This window comes from Trichosurus vulpecula, chromosome 2 (assembly GCF_011100635.1).
Source record: "Trichosurus vulpecula isolate mTriVul1 chromosome 2, mTriVul1.pri, whole genome shotgun sequence".
Taxonomy (NCBI): domain Eukaryota; kingdom Metazoa; phylum Chordata; class Mammalia; order Diprotodontia; family Phalangeridae; genus Trichosurus; species Trichosurus vulpecula.
The window spans coordinates 376,061,213-376,081,981 of NC_050574.1; the positions used below are offsets into that span (position 1 = coordinate 376,061,213).

At 39.8% G+C, this 20,769-nt stretch overlaps 1 protein-coding gene and 1 pseudogene across 2 annotated transcripts in view; one reads left to right on the plus strand and one right to left on the minus strand.

Annotated features, from left to right (window-relative positions):
• Positions 1-20,769, minus strand: part of HLCS (holocarboxylase synthetase) — a 242,428-nt gene that overhangs the window by 212,727 nt on the left and 8,932 nt on the right. The gene's annotated exons all lie outside the window — the stretch shown is intronic.
• Positions 4,228-17,516, plus strand: LOC118840206 (annotated as a pseudogene).

The window sequence follows — 20,769 nt, forward strand, 5'->3', positions numbered from 1 at the left end:
TCTTGGAGTGGGGGGAGGGTAGAAATGGGGAGAAAATTTGTAATGCAAACTCTTGTGAAAATCAATGCTGAAAATTAAATATGTTAAATAAATAAATTAAAAAAAAAAAGAAAAAAAACTACACATATCTTTGACCCAGCACTACCACTACTAGGCCTTTATCCCAAAGAGACCAAAGGAAAAGGAAAAAGACCTACATGTACAAAACATATAGCCCTGAAGGGCCAAACAAAATAGTTCTAAAGCCCTCCTCCATGTGACAACCTTAAAATACTTGAAGAAAACTACCCTGTTCTCTCTGAATCTTATTTTTTCCAGGCTTAATATTCCCAGTTCTTTCGGCTGATCATCATATATCATGAACTAAAAGCCCTTTCACCAACCTAACTGACCATTGCAGATACTCTCAAGTTTATCAATGTCCTTCTTAAACCATGTTGCCCAGAATTGAATACAATACTCTAAATGACTTCTGACACGGGCAAAGTACAGTGGAACTATCACCTCCCTATTCTCAGAAGCCATATCTCATTCCTAGTGTAGCCCAAGATCTCATCAGCTTAGCTTTTTGGCTGCCATGTTGCACTAATTGACTCATATTGAACTTGTCATCCACTAAAACCCTAAGAGCTTTTTTCAGAACCGACGGTATAACTATGACTCCCCCATCCTATACCTATGAAGTTGATTTTCTTTATTCAAGTGCAAGAATTTGTTTATCTCTGTTGAATTTCTTCCTCTTAGCCCAATAATCTACCTCTTGTCAAGATCTTTTAGGATCTTGTCATTCAGTGTGTTAACTATTACTTCCAGTTTTCTGTTATCTGAAAATCTGATATGTATACCAGTTATGTCTTTTTCCAAGTTGTTGATAAAAATGTTAAACAATGCAGGGTCAAGCACAGACCTACTGACACTCAATAACTAGCTAAGAATACATCTGTATGTTTTATCGTCTATTCTCTTTTTCCATCTGTGATAGCAATTTAGATTTGAAGATCTTTCCCACCCATTAATAGGTCATGTGACCTGCTTACATCACAGGAAGCCTAAAACACACGTGGTGGGAAAAGCTTCCCGGCAGGAAAAGAAAGTTATGTCACAGGAAATGCTGAGAGAGCTGTTATGGCTGCTAATGGCCACCACTGTGATAGTTAGAACTGAACAGGCTGACTTAGCTGTACTGTGAGTTTCTGTTTGGGAAGACCTCAGCAGGGGGTCAGAGAGGTTTTGGGATGGCAAGGCTCCATGTTGTGATATTGTGTACTGAATGTTTTACTGCTCGGAAAGATTGGATAAATGGCTTGTGGGAGATGGTTCTCTAGTGTCTGAATAAATGGTTTACTTCTTCTACCTTCTATGTGGAGAGTCTCATATACTTTGCGATACAGAACTACATAGGCATTTTGACGATTATCATCTACATTGTTATTATTGCCTTACTGATACATCATCTTCTCCACAAAAATAATATATTTGTCAGAAGCTTTGCTCAAAGCAAGATAAGGTAACAAACATTTAGTAGCATAGGCACTGTACTAATCAGTGGGGAAAGAAATATAAGCTAAAAGAAATACAGTCCCTGCACTCATGGAGTTCCTCAAAACGAACTAAAAAAGGATGACATGGGAGAGATAAAGGTGCTTGGCTCAGGGGCACAGGAAGTCAGAAGCACAGTCAGAAGGAGAATGAAGGTTGGCTTGCCTGGACCTCTCCACAAAATGGAGACCTCAGGAGGAACTGACCAGCAAAAGAAGGGAGCTGACATTGCAGAGGAACATTTCAGAGTGAGAAGACCACAAGGACTGATGAATGTTCCAGAATGAAAGTAATAAAGATGTAATATAGTGCTGAAGTCTGTAGTCAGAAGCATGGTAGAGAGGGGAGGAGGGGGGAAATACTCAACTCAAGGGAAACTATATTGATATGATTTCCTTCATTTGCTAGTCTAGTAGGAAATCTGTCAAAAGGAAGGTAAAACTAGACTGGAATCACCTGTTCTTAAATGAAAATAGGCTGACTCTCCGTTATTTCTACTTCCATTTCTACATGTTCACAAACTACTTCTTTAATGATCCTTTTCATAGTTTTCCCAAGAAGCAAAGCCAAGTTCACTTGGTTTTAGTTTACAGTCTCTGCTATTTCCCTTTTTTTGAAAATCAAGATTACTGCCCTTCTCCAACACTGTAGTACCTCTCCTCTGTTTTCTCACCCAGTGGCTCAGCAATAACATTTGCCAGTGCTTTCAAGACTCAAGAACATCATTCCTCTCAGCTGGGTGACCTACATTTATCAAGAGCAGCGAGGTGCTCACTCACAATCTTCCTTATTTATCTTGAGTATCAACTTCCCATTAGTCTTTTTTTGTTCTGTCATTTCCAGTAAAATAAAAGTCATTTTTGTTGGCAGAGAAAATAGAAGAAAAATAAGAAATGAGCTGCTCTGCCATCCTTCTTGTCAGTTATTATTGTGTCATTCCCTTCCCCAGACAAAGATCCTACCTGTCCTTGAATCCTCCTTCTGCCAACATAGCTGAAAAACAAACCTGGTTGTTGCCCTTGATTTCTCTCATTAGCTCATTCTGAGCTTTTGCATTCCTAACACTATTTTTACAGGACCATTTTTCATTCATACATTCTTATCTGGCATTGATTCCACCTTCTACAAATTTCTTTTAAAATCCAAGTTGATTTGTGAGTTCCCTGTGCATACACATTAGTCTCTATTTTTTTTCTCTTCAAAGGAATCATTTTCATTTGTGTCTTCAAAATTTCATTCTTAAGCCTCTCCCATTCTTCCTGGGTTGACTCCCCCGAAGCATTTTTCCTTATCCTATCTTTTCTTTGAAACCTTTGAAATCTCTTTTCTGAAATTTAGGGTACATGTTAAGACTATGCCTAAATATCTTCTCCTCTATCATAACCCTGAAAATAAGAAAGTCACTTCCCCACTGGATTCCCATCATTTCTGCCTCCAGAAACCAGTTCCTGCTAATCAGATACAGTACACAATTTCCCCTTGTTGGTTTCTCTGCTTTTTGAAGAATGAAATTATCATTAGGCAAATGAAGGAATTATTAGCTTCTCTCCCTTTGTAAGAGAAAAAGATATCCAACAAATGTCCTGGATAACTAAATCATCACTATTCATCTCATCACTACTAAATGATGTCTCTCTGCCAAACTTCTTACCTTTTTCCCAAACTCCTCACCTATTTCCTCTTACTGTTCAAGTGGTCTATAGCTTACTCCAATGACAAAATCACTTCTGCTTCTCTCCCTTTGACATTCACCCAATACTCTCCAACATACTTCCTCCCTCTATCTAGTTCCTGGATTTCCTCAGGGGAGGAAATACACAATGCCACCCTACCCTCTCTTTTGCCTATCATGGTTATCCCACCCTCTCTTTTATCTATCAAGTTTCTTCTGAATAAGGTTGCAAAGGCAAGCAAAGTGGGACTTTTTGTTTTGTTCTTTTTTCTTTTGGAGTTCCAGTTCTTCTCAGCGGTAAGGTAATCAAGTGCCTTTGATTGAGACTTGCCTTTGTTTGAATCAGGAGTCTCTGATTAATCAAGAGTCTTTGATGACCTGCTTAAGTCACAAGAAAGCCTAAGTCACATAAGTTTGAGTCACATGGTTGTGACACCCTCTGTGGGTTGACCCTGATGAAGTGTATATATACTCTGAGGTTAGCATTCTGCTTTGGGGGCTCACTCACTGAAAGAGTGTTCATGTTATTTGGCCAGACAAGACTCCGAGTAGCCGTTAAGGAGCCCCCACCACCCCACCCCCAGCTTTGAAAACCCAGATGTTGGTGCTTCTCTCTGGTAATTATGTATGTATTGCTATGGACAGACGAAGCTCTGTCTGCTTTGTGTTATTTGCTCTGTTTATATAATTTCTGCTTGTAATTTCTGTTTGTGTTTTCTCTGAAGTTCAGGGTGCTGACTTTTTCCCCTTAACTAAGTGAATGATATAGGTATGTTTAATCAAAGTGAGATTGTAAACCCCTTAAAGTTGTTTTCCTTAGAAAAGCAGATCAAAAAACCTGTGCTAGAGGCCCTCCTGTATGCTGGTGTTGTTGGTCTTACACCTCCATAACAGCTGCTAGTAACACTGTTGTTACAAAATGGCACAGTCAGCAGGATCTGCAAACTAAAAGGAAAGTATGGGGGCTGGGATAATTGTTTGTTTCCCAGTTGTGGCAGCTATGATTCTGTGGAGCCATGAAGCAGGACTGGGAAGAGCTCTCCAAGAGCACAGAGAGCGCAGAGGAGACCTCCAAGAATGCAGAGGAGCAGAGAACTGCCTGCGTGGCAACTTTGGTGAGATGAGAGCAGGGATGGACAGCTGTCTGCATCAGAACTCAGGCTGGCTCCTGCAAGAGGAGGAGGAACCCAGGAGCTCAGAATTCAGCTCTGGGGCAAGATAAAAACTTTGCTGCAAAGCACTGAGTGTACTTTTCTGCTGCATCCTCCTGGGAAGGTTTGGGACCCAGGGGGAGGATGGAGTTGCCTATGGTGGGTGAGGGGAAGTGCCGTGGACCCCCAAAGACCCCATCCTGTTGGCTTTGTTGCCCAGTCACCCCTCAGGACTTGGAAGCAGGGGCTGGAGCAGTGTGGAGAGAATGGCACACCCCCAAGAGAACTTCATTTGGACTTTTTCTGTTTGTGTTGGGACTTTGCCCACTAAAGCATGCCTGAGCCTGAGAGTACCATGAGGAAGCCTACAATAGTTTCTCAACCCATTGAGAGTGATAGTCATAAATTTCATCCCACTAAGTCTAAGTGATAGTTATGAGGTTAAATCTGCCCCTTCCTTTCACTTTAGTTTCTCTCACTTGTTGCTCCAATTTTTAATATTTATATGTAGGCAGTAAGGAGTAAGATCTTGAGTTTCACCACTTACTCCCTCTTTGAACTTGTCTTTTGTCAATTTGTGGGTATCTCAGCTTCTATTCTTCATTCTTTTTATCTACTTTCTATAATATGTAACTTTGGGGATATGTAAATAGTCTTCTCCTTCCCCCATCCTTTTTGTTTTAAAGATTTTTTAAAATCTGATTTGCAAAACGCCTGGCAAATACATTGATATGTCAGATGTATGGTCAGTCAGGCATACATTGCCTCTAGCCAAGAATCTGTCAATCCTATGTTGTAATCAATAATCTGGAAATCCAAATCCCATTCTCAGATAACCAACTGTTTTAACAAGGTATTTACTTCCCCATATTAGTTTTTCTCTTCTATATCCCTTGTCTTCAATGAACAACAACGAGGAAAAAACAACCTGTGTCCCTACAGTCATCGGTTTCTTGCCCGAGAGTTCATTACCAATCATTAGCAATGTGTTTTGAGTTCCTACTGAAGTACCATTTGCGTTCACGTGAATGACCAGAAATGTGTAGTTATCATCATTTCGATGAATCTTGGGAAATTCTCTTTCTTGGATACATACTCCAGATAAACAAAAGATATCTACTGGGTTTTTTTAAAATTATGAACTCAAAATGAGCATTCCTATATAATGTGTCTGTGTGTGTGTGTGTGTATGTGTGTGTTTTCTTTCACAACACGACTAATATGGAAATATGCTTTGCAAGACTGAATATGTATAACCTGTATCAAATTGCTTGCCCTCTCAATGTGGGGGAGGGGGAGGGAGGAAGGTAAGGAAAGCATTTGGAACTCAAAATTTTAAAAAACAAGTGTTAAAAATATTTACATGTAATTGAAAAAAATAAAGTATTTTGAAAGATAGAAATGTATGACTCTGACCTCAGAAGCAGAACAGTGTCTTAGTTTCAGCTTCTAGCCCAGTCTGAAGCTGGCCATGGAATAACCAGGGCAGAAATCCCAGAACACAGAGGAGCCTGCAATCCTATCACTCTGAACCTGCAGAGTTTTCTAGTCTGGCAGCATTTTACACAAATTCCCAATCAGGGGAATGCCAGCAAGAGTGTTATGCAGACCCAAACACAAATTTGCAGAGCGCAGGGAAGGACAGCCATGATCAGACTTTGCTCCAGATCACGCCACTATGGGAACACTGAAACCTTGCAGGTCAGCAGCCTGAGTTGACATTGAAATTCTGATATAACATAACACTCAATACCCCAGAAAGCAGCAGAAGGACTCACATGGACAAAGCTAAAGCGAGGTGTTCTCCACAGAAGAACAAAGAGCTTAGGCCTAACATACGTCCATAGTCAGGAGGCAGACTGGAAGAATGAGCAAATAAAAAAAAATTCCTACCATAAAGAGCCATTAGTGAGGCTAAAGACACTCAATCTAGGGGAAAAAAAGGCTCCAGGATATCTACAAGCAAAGCCACAAAATATTAATAATGATAATCCAGCTTCAACACAAGTCCAAAACATAGGAAAGTAACTGAGAACCATGGGGGAAAAAAGATTTGGAAAGAGTAATTAACACCTTGTCAGAAGAGGTACAAAAATCTTGCTCAAGCAACAAACTCCCTGAAAATTAGAATAGACCTAGGAAGTTAATGACCCCAGGAGATAAAAAGAAGTGTTAAAAACAAAGTTAAAACATGGAAAAAAAAAATTTTAAAAAATATAAGGTATTTCTGCAAAAACCCACTGACCTGAAAAACAGATTGAGTTCAGGTATTTAAATATCACTGGACTTTCTGAAACCCACAACCAAAAAAATAGCCTAGATATCATATTTCAAGAAATCATAAGGCAGTGACAAGATGGCTGAGTAGAGGCAGCAGAGAATTATCCCAACATTCCTCTCCAAACAACTTTAAAATAATTCATCAAATTGAATTCTGGCACAGCAGAGCCAACAAAACATTGGGGTGAGAAATTTTTCCAGCCCAAGACAACTTAAGAGGTCCAAAGGAGAGGTCTGTGATACCAGCATTGGGGCTAGCCTGGCACACACAGCAGCAACACCAATGGTGGGCCCTGGAAGCAGTAACAGCAGCAGTAGCAGCTTCAGGAACTCTCAGCCCAGACACAGTAAGAGGACTGGAGAGCTGGTCAGAAAAAGAGCCGCATGAGGGACCCTGTGCTGGAACTGGGCAGAGGACCAGAAAGCTGTTTGGCAACAACACCGGCTATATGCAGTTCCAGATCACAGTTCTGAGGCAGAGGGGAAGGCTTGCATTGGCAAGGGAACAAGGGACCTGGTCACAGTTCAAGGGCTGAGGGGAACACAAGTTCTTGCTGCTGCAGGGGAGTAAGGGCCTTTCCTGGGTAAAGACCACAGTGCAGACCAGGAGAGCAGTGACCACATCTTTTCCCGGATAACACCACCCTGGAAGCAGGCCCAGAACTAGCTGTGAAAGCAGCAGTGCAAAAAAGTCCGAAGCTTTGGACAGTGTCTTCCTACCCCTAGATGAGCAAAATCCAACTTTAACATAAAGTTCAAAGTCAAGAAATTGGCTGGGAAAAAATGAGCAAAGAACAAAAAAAGAACCTGATCATAAAGACGAAAAAGAACCATAAAAAGCTACTATGGTGACAGGTTAGACTAGGACACTTACTCAGAAGAAAACAATGACAAGAAAACAGTTATAAACAAAGCCATAAAGAAAAATGTTAATTGACCTTTGTCAAAAGGAAGCATGGAGCTATATATGCACTCTGGCTCATCCCTGAAGGATATGCAACACCTGACTGGCCTCTATGCACCCAGCCTGGAAGGTAGTATTAGAGATGATGAGTGAAAGAGACATGAAGAAATTCCCCTCTTGGAAATTCCTCTATATTTCAAATGATTCTACCAGTGCTCATCTTCTCTTCATGAGTTTAGCAACAGGGCTGGAAATGTCTATTTCTCTGGATCACTAGTTGGTGACTTGTCTCCAAAAAGAAAACATAAAGGAGAAAATTGACAGGAATACAGGCTCACCTAGGTATATGCATTTCCAGGACTGCTGCTAAACTTATGAGTCCAAGAGTTTCTAGGTTGGATGTTAGCTGTCCAGGTGGACATAATTTTGCTATCAGCACTGCTTCTCAGAACAGGAGATGACCACTGATAGAATCATTCCGAAACCTGAAAAATAAAAAACCATGCCTGGTTCTCCATCTAGCCAGAAGACCCAGCTTTGTGAGTTGCCCAAAAAATATAAATCTGAAGTCAATGAAAAAAATATATCCTATCTGTTCAGCAACCCCACAAAAACTGTTTTACCTACTGGGAGAGCATAATAAGTGCAATTCATTATGTTGCTATATTTGTTGATATATTTTGATGAATCTTTTCTCCTCTAAGCATTCTCTATGGTAAAGAAAATAAGCTGTTGTCCTGTACCTAATACCTATTTTGTTCAGAGTACCTTTTCTGGAAGTTACAAATATTTTGACTCTAGACATGGGCTATATTTTAGCATTTGGGAGGGGGGGGTGTGGATTTTCCTTGAAGTTCTACTTCTGGATGGGACCAACTGGCAAGAGAGAAATAAAAAATTTGAGACCTATTTGAGAGCTCATGCCCCTCCCCCAAATGAAAATAGTCTGTCCAAATCCAGAGTAGAGCCCCCTTTGGGCAATATACTCTAAAGAGGTCAAATATAATGGTTAAATGCAAGTGTATATACACAAATATTTATAATGGCGCTTTTTAAAGTAACAAAGGGCTAAAAGTAAAGTGGATGTCCAACAATGATCGCAAAAATAATGAATATGAGGAATTCTGAGACATTTGGCTAAACTTTATGAATTAATACAGACTGAAGTAAGCAAAACCATAAGAAAAATTTATTCTATGACCTCAGTGATATAAATGAAAATAGAATTTAAACACTTCATAACTCTGATCAATACAATGACCAACTATAACTTCAGAGGATTGATGCTGAATCAATTAACAAACATTTATTAAACACCTACTATGTATCAGGCACTGTGCTGGGTACTGAGGATACAAAGTCAAAGCATGAAACAATCCACACTCTCCAAGAACTCATATTCTAATGGGAGATGAAATATGCCTCCTGCCTCAAGTCAGGGAAGTGGTAGAATGTAAGTGTAGAATAAGACATGAATTATCAAACATGGCCTGTGTATTGACTTATTTTGCTTAACTGTACCTCTTCATTACAAGAAATATTTGTATTGGATGGTGAGGAAATCAGGAAATGACAGTAATATAAAAAAAGAATAAAAGATGGCATAATAAGGAAATTACCTGGTTCTCTCAAATTCCCCCACAGATAATTTAAAATGGTGCCTCAAAGTGAACTTTAGAGCTAGAGAAATAAGTAAAAGTCAGGGAAAAGCAGTTGTCCATTCTAAGACAAGAGTAATGCAAGAAAATCAAGAAAACTATGAAAAGAAAGTCACCCAACTAGAAAAAGAGATCCAAAAACTTGCGGAAGAAAATAAAAATTAAAATTGAGCAAGGGTAAGCTAATGGGCCACATTTGATAATGATTTCGTAAGACAACAAGAAATAATAAAACAAAATCAAAAGAATTAAAAAAAATAGAAGAGAATGTGAACAATCTCATTACAAAAACTGACCTGGAAAACAAATCAAGGAAAGACAATATAAGAATTGCTGGACTACTTCAAAGTTATGATCAAAAAAGGAATTATTAAGAATAATCAAGAGGGCGGAGCCAAGATGGCAGCTGGAAAGCAGGGACTGGCGTGACCTCCCCGCTGAGTCCCTCCAAAAACCTATAAGAAATGGCTCTGAACTAATTCTAGAGCTGCAGAACCCAAAAACAGCAGAGGGAAGCAGGGCTCCAGCCAAGGACAGCCTGGATGGTCTCTGGGTGAGGTCTATCCCACACGGAGCTGGAAGCTGGGAGCTGGGAGCTGGGAGCGGAGCACAGCAGAGCCCAGTGTGAGCGGCTCAGACCAACCAGTCCAGGAGCCGGGCGGAGCGGGCCCTAGCGCCCTGAATCAGTGAACTGCGGCAGTTACGACTTCTCAACCCACAAACACCAAAGACAACAGAGAAGGTTAGCGGGAAAAGCTGCGGGAGTAGAAGGAGTTCCCAGTTCGGCCACCACCCCCGGGGCAGCAAAGGTGGGCAGCTACAGCTGCAGTTGCTTCTGGCCCCAGGCCCACCTGGCGGGAGGAATTAAGTGGCGGATCAGAGCAGGAGTGCACAGCCTGCTGAAGATCTAAGCTCAGTCCGGGTTGGGGGTTCTTAGGGAAGGAGGAGTGCTGGTGTGGCAGAGCTGGTGCATCCCCCCCAAAGGTGGAACATAGAACTCTTTAGTCTACAAGCAGTCATACCCCACTGAAAAACTCAAGGGTCAAGTTAGTTGGTTGGGAATATGGCCAGGCAGCAAAAGCACACCCAGATTCAGTCTCAGACTTTGGATTCTTTCTTTGGTGACAAAGAAGACCAAAACATACAGCCTAAAGAAGTCAACAAAGTGCAAGAGCCTAAACCAAAAGCCTCCAAGAAAAACATGAACTGGTCTCAGGCCATGGAAGAGCTCAAAAAGGATTTGGAAAAGCAAGTTAGAGAAGTAGAGGAAAAATTGGGAAGAGAAATGAGAAAGATGCGAGAAAATCATGAAAAACAAGTCAATGACTTGCTAAAGGAGACCCAAAAAAATACTGAAAAATACACTGAAGAAAACGACACCTTAAAAAATAGACTAACTCAAATGGCAAAAGAGCTCCAAAAAGCCAATGAGGAGAAGAATGCCTTGAAAGGCAGAATTAGCCAAATGGAAAAGGAGGTCCAAAAGACCACTAAAGAAAATACCACCTTAAAAATTAGATTGGAGCAAGTGGAAGCTAGTGACTTTATGAGAAATCAAGATATTATAAAACAGAACCAAAGGAATGAAAAAATGGAAGACAATATCAAATATCTCATTGGAAAAACCACTGACCTGGAAAATAGATCCAGGAGAGAGAATTTAAAAATTATTGGACTACCTGAAAGCCATGATCAAAAAAGGAGCCTAGATATCACCTTTCAAGAAATTATCAAGGAGAACTGCCCTGATATTCTAGAGCCACAGGGCAAAATAGAAATTGAAAGAATTCACCGACTGCCTCCTCAAATAGATCCCAAAAAGAAATCTCCGAGGAATATTGTCACCAAATTCCAGAGCTCCCAGATCAAGGAGAAAATACTGCAAGCAGCCAGAAAGAAACAATTGGAGTATTGTGGAAACCCAATCAGAATAACCAAAGATCTGGCAGCTTCTACATTAAGAGATCGAAGGGCTTGGAATACGATATTCCGGAAGTCAATGGAGCTAGGATTAAAACTTAGAATCACCTACCCAGCAAAACTGAATATCATGCTCCAAGGCAAAATATGGACTTTCAATAAAATAGAGGACTTTCAAGCTTTCTCAGTGAAAAGACCAGAGCTGAATAGAAAATCTGACTTTCAAACACAAGAATCAAGAGAAGCATGAAAAGGTAAACAAGAAAGAGAAATCATAAGGGACTTACTAAAGTTGAACTGTTTTGTTTACATTCCTACATAGAAAGATGATGTGTGTGATTCATGAGACCTCAATATTATAGCAGCTGAAAGGAATATGCATATATATATATGTTTATATATATATATATATATATACATATATAAGTGAATGTGCATGTATGTATATATGTATGTGTGTATATATGTATGTGTGTATATATGTATATATGTATATGTATGTATACACACACACACACAGAGCAGACACAGGGTGAGTTGAAGATGAAGGGAAGATAGCTAAAAGAAATAAAATCAAATTAAGGGATGAGAGAGGAATACATTGAGAGAGGGAGATAGGGAAAGATAGAATGGGGTGGATTATCTCACATAAAGGTGGCAAGAGGAAGCAGTTCTGTGGGAGGAGGGGAGAGGGCAGGTGAGGGGAGAATGAGTGAATCTTGCTCTCATCAAATTTGGCCTGAGGAGGGAATACCATACATACTCAATTGGGTATCTTACCCCACAGGAAAGAAGAGGGAAGAAGATAAAAAAAGGGGGGGGGGGATGATGGAGGGGAGGGCAGATGGGGGTGGAGGTAATCAAAAACAAATACTTTGGAAACGGGACAGGGTCAAGGGAGAAAATTCAATAAAGGGGGATGGGTTGGGAAGGAGCAAAATATTGTTAGTCTTTCACAACATGAGTATTGTGGAAGGGTTATACATAATGATACACATGTGGCCTGTGTTGAATTGCTCGACTTCTTAGGGAGGGCAGGTGGGAAGGGAAGAGGGGAGAGAATTTGGAACTCAAAGTTTTAAAAACAGACGTTCAAAAACAAAAAAAAGTTTTTGCATTCAACTAGAAAATAAGATACACAGGCAATGGGGCATAGAAATTTATCTTGCCCTACAAGAAAGGAAGGGGAAAGGGGATGGGAGGGGAGTGGGGTGACAGAAGGGAGGGCTGAATGGGGAATAGGGCAACCAGAATATACATCATCTTGGAGTGGGGTGGAGGGTAGAAATGCAGAGAAAATGTATAATTCAAACTCTCATGAAAATCAATGCTGAAAACTAAATATGTTAAATAAATAAATTTTAAAAAAAAGAAGAATCAAGAAATGATTAAGGAAAATTACCATCAAGTTTTAGAACTAGAAGGTAAAATAGAAATGGAAAAAATACACCAATCACTACCTGAAAGAGATCCCAAGGTGAAAACTCATAGGAACTTTATAACTAATTTTTGAAGCTCCCAGGTAAAGGAAAAAAAAAAACTACAAGCAACTACAAAAAAACAATTTAAATACTGTGGAGTTATAATTAGGATAACACATTTAGCAGTTTCTATATTAAAAGACCAAAGAGCATGGAACATGATGTTCAGCAAAGGAGCTGGGTTTGTAACCAGGAATAACTTACCCAGCAAAGTTGAGTGTAATCTTACAAGGAAAAAAAATGGATACTTAATGAATTAAAGGACTTTCAGGTGTCTTGAGGAAAATACCAGAACTGAACAGAAAATCTGTTCAGGAAAAACATAAGAAGGTAAACATGAAAGACCAACTATAAGGGATTTAATAAGGTCAAACTGTTTACTTCTCATATGGGAAAACATTATCTGTAACTCTTAAGAATGTTATCATTACTAAGGTAATTTGAAAGAACATACATAGATAGAAGGTTTGGGTTGGAGTGATTATGATGGGATGATCCTAAAAACAGAAAATTAGGTAAGGAGAGGTAAAATGGAGCAATTATCTCATACAAAAGAGGTATGAATGAAAGAACTGTTACAGTGGAGAGTAGAAGTGGGTGGAGGGCTGGTAGTGCTAGGACCTTATTCTCATCAGAACTAGGTTAAAGAGGGAAAAGTCTTCTTAACTAACAGAGAAATGGGAGGGCAAGAGGATAAATAGTAAAAGGAAGGGATTTTTAGAAGGATGTGCAGGTAAAAAATAATAGAGTGAGGGGATAAGATAAGGGAAGGACTCTTAGAAGGATGGGAAGATTAAGAAATAGGATGGCAAGGCAGGGTGGGAAGGGAGGGTGGGAAACAGCTTGGAACTGAAAATGTAACAAAAAAAATTAATTAAAAAAAGAACCCTTTGCCTGGGGCCAGTAAAGGATGGGGGCGGGGGGGAGGGAGAATGAGACTCAATAAAACTTTTTAAAAGAAATTTAAAGAAAACACATCCCAGTGAAGAAAACAGAGCCAAATGAAAAAAATGTATCCAATGAGTACAATAGTATAAATAAAGTCAATTTTGAGAGTCAATGAAACTCTAGTCAAAGACAATGGTCAATATTAGTGTTATACTACTGTAGTTTAATTATACATCCCTACTTTAAGGAAACAATAAAGGTAATTTGTAAGGTAATTTATAAAAAAGATTATGTATTTGTTGGAAAGTATCTGTTGAATCAAAATATACTGTATGGATCATTTCTTTTATGAAGAAAAGGAATGTAGAGAAAAGTAAAGATCAGGTGACAAAAAATTAATGTAAAATTGATATTATCCAGTAAGAATAGGGCTAGAAGATGGAATATTCAAAACAAACTGACTTTGGAAAGAAATGCTTGGGTAGGGTGGTGAAGGGAGTAGATGGAGGGAGAAAAAGAGAAAGATCAAAGTATGACTAGGAACACTTCTTGGGTTGGTTTGGATTATGATAAAGGATTATGAAGAAAAGGCAGAACTACTCAAATATAGTTTTGCTTCTGCTTTCACTTCCAAGAAGAATAATCTTTATATTTCAAAGGACAGAATAAAAATGACTTATATGAAGAAGAAAGCTAAATAAACAACAGTGTGCCTTGCTGCTTTTAATGAGTTTCTATCACGAAGCCCAGATATATCTATATCTATCCTAAGGTACTAAAAGAACTAGTGCCTGTGACTGCAAAGCCACTGAGAATGCTTTGGGGGTTTTTTCACTCTGAGCTAAACACCTCCTTCGCCTCCAAAAAAATAGCACTTACACACATACAAAGTAGAACATAAAAATGCGATTGCATATGAAAATGCAAATTTCTATATTTCTATTGGTTTTTTAAAGGTATTATAATAAATTCAACACATTATTTAAAAGGAACCATAAAAGAAAACTACCTAGATCTCTGAAAACCAGAGGCAAAAAAGAAATAAAAAGCATGCATTGGTTACCTCCAGAAAGAAATCTCAAAATGAAAACTCACAGGAACATTATACCCAAAATCCAGACCTTCCAGGTCAGAAAAAATGCTGCAAGCAGCCAAAAAAGAGAATTATAGTACCAAGGAATCGTTCAGGATCATATACTATTCAGTAGCCTCTACTATAAAGGAACAGAGAACTTGCATTGTGACATTCCAAAAGGCTTACTATCAAGAATAACTTAACCAGAGAAACTGAGGATAATTCTATAGGAGAAAAAAAAAATAGATCTTTAATGAAATAGAGAACTTCCAAGCATTCATGATGGAAAGGTCAGAGCTATAATAGAGACACAATAGTGCAAACACAGGAGATATGAGAAATATAAAAAGGTAAACCTGAATGGTCATAAGGGACTAAGGATAAACTGCCTACATTCTAATATGGGGAGATGATATATGTGAAACACCTATTATCATCAGAGGTCATAGAAGGAATTTTATTAGGCAGAGGGTTTGGGAGTGGTTCTGGTATATCTTCGTGATCTTAAAAGAAAAATGTAAAGGGGAGAGAAGAGGAATACATTGTGGTGGCAAGAGAAAAGAGAAGAGAAACAGCATGGGAAAAATTACCCCTTGATTGGGGTTCACAAGTAGAAGTCTATACAAACAAGGGTGAGGGAGGAATCAGGTAACACTTGAACCTTTCTATCATCTGAACTTGTCAAAGGAGGGAAAAATATACATCACAGAGTTGGATATAGAAATGCAGAAATTACAAAACACAGAAATATAAAATCCATTCAGCAGGGAAACGAGAAGGAAAAGAGAAAAGGGAGAAGAGGAATAAGAGGAAGGGTAGATTAAGGAAGAGATTAGTCCTAAGCAAAACTATCCCTAAGGATGTACAAAAATATTTTTAGCATCTCTTTTTGCATGGTTAAAGACCTAGAAAGTAAGGTAGTGCCCATCAATTGGGGAATGGCTGAACAAGTTGTGGTATATGAATATCATGGAATACTGTTGTGCTATGAGGAAATGATAAAAGGGATGATTTCAGAGAAACCTGGAAAGACCTATGTATAAACTAATGCAGAGTCAAGTAAGCAGAACCAGAAAAACGATTTATACAAAACATTATAATCAACTTTGAAAGTCTTAGGAACTCTGACCAATACAATGACCAATTATGATTCCAGGGGATTCATGATGAAACAGGCTACCCACCTCCCGAGAGAGAGGTGATGAACTCAAGAGTACAGACTGAAACAAACTTCATTTAACATGGCCAAAGAAGGAATTTGTTCTGCTTGAATGTACAGGAAATTTTCTAACAGAAAATTTTGTTTTTCTTGCTTTCTCAATGGGAATGTGAAAGAGTTATAAGGGAAAGAAGATGGATCTTCATTTGAAAAAAATAATTTTAAAAAAAGAAGCTATGCCTATAGTTCAAGATTTAGTCTTCTGAATTAAGTCTCAAGGTCAGTTTCATTAGTTTTTAGGGCCAGGGTTCTTAACCTAGATTTATGAACTTTTTTTAATATTTTGTTAACTGTATAGTTTCCTTTGTATTTTATCATTATAGTGTAATTTCCCATGCATTTTATTTTACTCATTAAAAATATTCTGAAAAGATGACTTCACCAAACTGTCAAAGGGGTCCATAAGGCAAAAAATAAATTATTAAAAATGGCTTTAAAACCTCTGTTTTAGGGGAAAATATGTCTAGATTATATAGTGGAAACCTTAGTAGATGCTGCTTCTATCAGAAACCCCAAGAAGTGAATAATTTTCTTAAGATAATAGAAAGTGAGCCTACTCCATGTAGCCCAAGTATGTCCAGTGCAGGAGGTGTGCCCTGGTCTGAGAAGCAGTGCCAGCAGCTAGAGCCAGGGGAGCCAAGTGGGACCATGGGCAGACTCCATGTTCCCAAGCTCTTCACAGTGAGAGATTTTGGGGTCCATTTTTTCCCTTCTCCCTCTAGTTAATAGTTTGGGTGGCAAAAGCAATGCAGAAGTATAGATCTCTGACAGCATGAAAACTTTTCTCCATGACCTGGTCAAGGGAATCAAGGACTCCATCTGGGGCATCCGTACCATCTCCAAACTAGATGTCGGATCCAACAGAAGAGGAAAGAAAAGAGTTGAAGAAGAGCAACTAGAGTTCTAGCCCAAAGAGCCCAAAGCAAGGAGCAAAAGCAGGAGCCTGAAGCAAGGATAGTGAGCAGAATTTCCCAGCGCTATACTTGGAATGGAGAAGTATTCTAGCTGAGACTCCTTGTTTTATCAAGTATTTCCCCTGTGTCAGTAACTGCTCCAATTGTTAGAGACCCCTCTCTGCATGGAGATGCCTGGCTCTGGCTCAAGTTTATCTTCACCTCTATCTTTAGTGTTCTTTGGGTGCTCCCCCAGTTTGTGTTCAGTTAAGTTGCTGACCTGGCATTTGAGGTATCTGGGAGGAAGCCCTAGCATTCCCAAATGTCAGCAAGATCATTGCCAACATACTGTTTAGCCTCTTGCTACAAACCCTTTTCCTGGTCCAGGGTATATTTGTCAGTCTATTCCCAATCCATCTCATTAACCAGTTGGTCAATCTCCTGCATATGCCTCTTCTCTATTCATTATATTGTTCTGAGTACCATTGGTTCAACAAAGGAATTGAAATACATCAGCGATTATCCAACAATGAAAGCAGTTGGCCTTACTGCTTTGGATATGTTCCACCCCCGGCCATCCTTAGAGCAAACCAATCTCCTTATCTCATCAGTGACTGTCTCTTCTCTATCCTCCTCCCTCTGTTCATCATCAGCATTAATGAAACAAAGATTCCTGAGACAGCATACCTCTTCCACTTACACCCCTTCTCCTTGGTGGTCTTCCTAAGCACCAGACTCTTTCACAAGGCAGTCTGCCCTGAGCATCTCACCTTGCCAAAAAGCTCCCCTCCCCTCACCCATCACCTACCAAACTGAAGACTGCTGCAGCCCACTGAGCTGTCTCTAAAGGGAGCTCTGATGGAAGGAGCTAGTGATTGCTTCTTCAGTCTCCTCACACCCAGGGAAAGCAGGAGGACCTGCCAAGGGCCCTCAGCACATTCTCATGTCCTCTGTGGGGTGTGGAGTTTTACTGTCTCATGAGTGTAGGCCAGAATGTTTTTGATGCCAGATGTAGATTTTTAATGCCATTATGTCTCTGTGACCACAGATGTTTCTGCTGCTGCTTTCTAGTTTCTGCCAGCCTTGTGTCTGTGCTGATCTGGACACTGCTTTCCTCCCCATGCCATCCTACCCCTCCACTCTGCCAACTTGGATGAATAAATTTTGTAAATCCAGTTTGTGTGTGTGTGTGTGTGTGAGAGAGAGAGAGAGAGAGAGAGAGAGAGAGAGAGAGAGAGAGAGAGAGAGAGAGAGAGAGAGAGAGAAACCCTGCACATTGGATGTGGAGGGAGGGGCAATCTCCTAGCTAATCCTGGTTGCTTCCCTCTGTGGCCTTCACCATCTTTGGTTCTTGTAACTCAGGTTAAATTTTCATCCCTCTTGCTTTACTGAAAAAAAAAAAAGGAAGAAAGGAAAGGAAAAAGAGAATCTAAAGAGGTGGTATTAGAAGGGAACAGAAGGTTCCCTTCTAATCAGGTAGGGAACAGACCTCACTGTCACATGTGTTGGTTTGGAGAGCAAATGCGTCTCGATTACTTTTGTTTAAGGAGGATGACATAAGAGAGTTCTCATCACTGATACTTTTAGGGTTCCTTAATCTTGAGGGGCAGAGGCAGCTAGATGGCTCAGTGGGTAGAGCACTGGGTCTGGAGTCAGGAAGACCTGAGTTTAAATTCAGCCTCAGGCACTTTCTAGCTGTATGACCTTGGGCAAGTCACTTAACCTCTTTTGCCTTTATCCACTGGAAAAGGAAATGACAAACCACTCCAATATCTTTGGTAAGAAAGCCCCATGGACAGTATTGGCATGTTATGGCTCATGGGGTCATGAAAAGTCAGACACAATTGAAAGACTGAAAAACAACAAATGTGCTCCAGACCAGCTTTGGACAAGTGCCACTATTAGCACAGGATGCTCTGAAATGTCAAATTTTTGCTAAGCACTGGGTATAGCTCTGTCACTTAAACAGTGAAATTCACTTAGTCAGGGCCAATGCCAGTGGGGATATTGGGTGCTACATATGATCTGCAACTATAGTAGAAAACTTAGTGAAAAACATTAAACCTGTGGCTGTACGGGTTTTTTCTGTCATTTTTTTCAGTGAGGTTAGGAGTCCAGCACAAATTATAAGAAACTAAACACGTGGGGGCTTCTGGTTTCTCAAGGAAACAAATACTGACTGGTGAAAACCATGAATTTTATAATGGCATTTAAGGAACACATGGTCTTGTTTGGGTTCAGAAAATGGGAATTTAGAGTAAATGGGAAGTTTATTGCACTAAGCAAAAGTGGTAGGGAGATGGTTCTGCAAAGTGTTGATCTAAAACTCAGGTTTTACTTGTTTCACGTGGTTTTAGAGGGAGATCAGCTCATGTCCACTCAGTGGCTGGTTCTCAGAAACTGCTCAATTGTAGCCAGAGCAGCCTTTGTTTTCTTTGAGTGACTCAGCTTACCTCATTGAGCTTCGTTGGGCTATACCTGGGAGCAGAGAACTTCCTGTGTGACCTCTTCCGGGGTAGGAAGTCCAGAGACTCATGGCCTGAGAGCAGAGAACTTCCTGTGTGATGAGTCCTGGGGCTGGCTGGGGGGAGGTGTTAGCTCCAGAGCCACGCCCTGTTGGGTGTTAACCTAGTCTGCGCTAGGGGAAGGGGCCAGCTCAAGAACCAATCGGCTCTGGTCATTCAGGTGGTGCTTGATGATGTCAAAAACTCTATAAGAGGGGAGAGGACAGCTTGAAGACCCCTTTTTCCTTTTCCGGTTGGAGCCAGAGACGCCTACAGCCGAGGCTGAGCTGCCGGTAGCAGAGCTGACCCACGTGGAGCGAGGAGTGCTGAGCAATGACTGGAGGCCAGTGGGTAATCTTCTTACCGTAGAGGGGGAAGCATGTATACGATTTTGCCTTATACTAACTCGCTTCTCTGTGGCCTCCTGGTTACTCTTGTGAGCCAGACTTATTGGGCCTGGAAGCTTTTGATCAAAATATCAAAATGGGGACGCTGGTTTGTGGGCCTGTTACTATGGAGTGTAAATACATGCTTTAGTTCTCCTGCATTCTGCCTAGAGGAATTCCTTATATCCTGCGGTTCCGAACCTTTCAGGCACATATGAGATTCTCTTTGAAATCATAAATTCTGCCTTCCTAATAGATCAATGAGTTTGGAATTGGTGGATCACTTTTGTGTAAAGTGATAAAGTGTCCTTATATACGTATATTTCTGCTGCATGTGTTTCATAAAGGGAAAAAGATCTAATTAGATACCAGATAGTGTCCCTCGTGTATTAAAATTTTCCATAAGGCAAGGGGAAAAGATGAGCAGTTTACTCAAAGCGCTAAGAAAACCTTTGAGGAAAAAGGCCTGTAATATAACCACTGTTGGGTAGCAGATGAACTTCTCTGGTGTTTTCACAAGAAAATGCTAAATAAAATGCTAGTCCTTCATAATTGTAGGTGGGCGACTGCAATTCTGTCTACAGGGAAAAAGCATGAAGTTGGAAATTAACCACAATGGGAATCTGTGCACAAGAATTATTTGTAAAGTATATGGTTAAAAGACATCTTGGACTATTTAAATACCTCTGGTATGTTCCAATAAGATCATTTGTGGTTTTGACAAAACATTTTAAGGCAGCATTACAAAGAACCACTTGTATGTCTTTCCTTGCTTCTAAATGGGGTGGTTTGGAAAAGATACTTTAAGCTGTCAAGGATTTTGGTAATTTGAAAAGTCACAATGCAAATTTTTGGAATTTTCTTCATAATAAAACGAACCCCGTTGGAAGCAAAAAAAAAAAAAGATAATTGTTTTTAGATACACAATATAACAAACATTTATAAGTATATATTATGTGCAGATTACTGTGATAAGCACTGGAAAAAATACAAGGTTAACATACAATGTCTCTGCACCCAGCACGAGAGGGAGAAGATACTCAAATAGACAATATAATAGTACTATATCCCATAAGTGCATTAAAAATGATAAAATGAGAGTCAATGGTGGAGACATTGGAAGAAGACAAGCACACTAACACACTACTGGTGGAGTTGTGAATTAGACCATTTTAGAAATCAATTGATAACTTAGATAA